This window comes from Bos taurus, chromosome 4, assembly GCF_002263795.3.
Source record: "Bos taurus isolate L1 Dominette 01449 registration number 42190680 breed Hereford chromosome 4, ARS-UCD2.0, whole genome shotgun sequence".
NCBI lineage: Eukaryota > Metazoa > Chordata > Mammalia > Artiodactyla > Bovidae > Bos > Bos taurus.
The window spans coordinates 47,025,196-47,027,348 of record NC_037331.1 but is presented as its reverse complement, the minus strand read 5'-3'; positions in this window follow the sequence as shown (position 1 = coordinate 47,027,348).

The window sequence follows — 2,153 nt, the reverse complement described above, 5'->3', positions numbered from 1 at the left end:
CACAGGAGATAGCCAGGGAAAAAGTGATTTCCGGGGTAGCTTAGAATTCAAGATGAAACACCATCTTAGTAGGGAAATAGGAGGTGGGGGGGTACCTAATCTTACAGGGAAGAAAATTATTTGGGGGAAAGATTTTTAGGGCCCTTAGAAGAATAGAGAGGAGGTGTGATGGTTTTTGATAGAGTTTGTCTGGATGTGGTGTCCACCTCTAGGCAAAACACCACATCTCTTTTCAATTTGCATTTTTCATCTTGCGATTGAGGTTGAGCATCTTTCCCCAATATTAAGGAATCAATACTGCTTCCTTTTCTTTAAATTTTCTGTTCATTTCTACCATTTTTCTACTGAATTTTTGATACATCTCTTGCTGGCTTGCGGGAAGTCTTGCTATGTTAAGGAAATTAACACTTTGTCTGTAACAGGCATTGCACATATTCCCCAGTTTACCATTTGATTTTTGAATTTGTTTATAGGAGTTTAGGCCATGTAAAAAATGTTTATTCTTACATAGTCAAATTTATCACTTGTAAATTTGGAACCATGGCTAAGTAGCACACAAAATCTCTCTGAGATAATTTTTAAAATTTCATCTTTTCTTCTAGTGCTTTGTTATGGTCTGGATGTTTGTGTCTCCCTAAAATTCATATGCTGACATCCTGATGCTCAATCTGATGATACTAGGAGATGGTGCCTTTGGGAGGTGATTCACTCACGAGGATCCTGGAGCTCCCATGGAAGGCATTAGTGGCCTTATCAATGAGACCCCACAGTGGCCCCAGAGGGCTAGCTCCCCCTTCCAGCAAGTGAAGATACACTGGAAAAAGGGTCATCACCTGACCGTGTTGGCACCCTGATCTCAGACTTTCAGACTCCAGAATGCTGAGAAATACATTTGTGTTGTTTATAAGCCATCTGGTTTGTGGCATTTTGTTATAGCAGCCTGCATGGACTAAAGCATACATTTATCATTTTATTTTCCACTCCAAATATGATCTATTTGGAGTCATCCCTTCAGGTGTGAGGTGGGATTCAGTGGGAATTTCTCTGTCCACAGCTGTCTCAAAATTCTCTTTAGCCAGCTGAGCCAGAGCCCTCCTGGTTGGCGCCACAATTTGAGGACAATGGAATACTTTTTACCTACATCTCCAAAGGGTGGTTATGCTTGGGACAGAATTATTAAGTCAAGGAAACGCCTTGGGGAGCTCTGAACCAGAAGACCATGGTCAGGAAGAAAGAGCAGCTTCTGCCAAGAGATGCCAAATGCACATATGCAGGACTCTACATGTGTATGAAGGTGTTACCAGGAAACGAGAATTTCTGTCTAGAATTTTCATTTAAACTGATTTAGAAAATTTAATCTAGCTATTTTCAGATACACGCAGTCAACTTCACTGCCTTCCTAGCCAGTCTGGTTTGATAGACGAGTCACAATCAAGATTTTCTTCTTCTTTCTCCTTATCCCTGAAGCTGACACCAATGTCTGGCTGCTTTCACATTCGTCAACATGGTGTTGAGGGCTTGGGAAGGGGGTGGGGGCTGGATACCTACTTTTTGGTCCTCTGATGACCTGCTGCTTCAGATGAACCCCATCCTTCCAGTCTCCAAAATGGCCCCCCAGATCTCCTGCAGTCCTGTCCATGGGCTGCATCCTTTCGATGGAAGTGGTGTCTCCTTGTTCGGGTCTTAAGGCCCCATGGGTCTGCTCTCCTCTGATATCTTTTCTGTCTCACTCAGGAGTCTTGTGTATTTTCTAATGACCACCCACACCCCTTTAAGAATACAGGGAACTCAGGATAGCCTCTGGCCCTATATGTCATACTGGCATTTCTACCCCATTGTTGATACAGAACAGTGGAAGCAAGCTTACAGTTGCCCTGCACTTCCTCCATCAAACAGAGCACAGGTCCCTTCCACTCTCAGATCTCCAAACTTACAAAGATTTTCTTGCATATCTCCAGCAGACACAGCCACACCTGTGAGCTGGCCGATGTAGGGAGGATTGAAAGGATGCACGATTTCCGTGCTGCATCTAACTCCTTTTAACTCTTCAATCCTCCTCTGTTTGGGTTGAAGGCTTTATTGGTTGGCTTGGAAGAGGGGAGAATGTGGTTGGAGAGAAAGCAGGGAGAAATGGGTGCTGCTTGCTCATATCT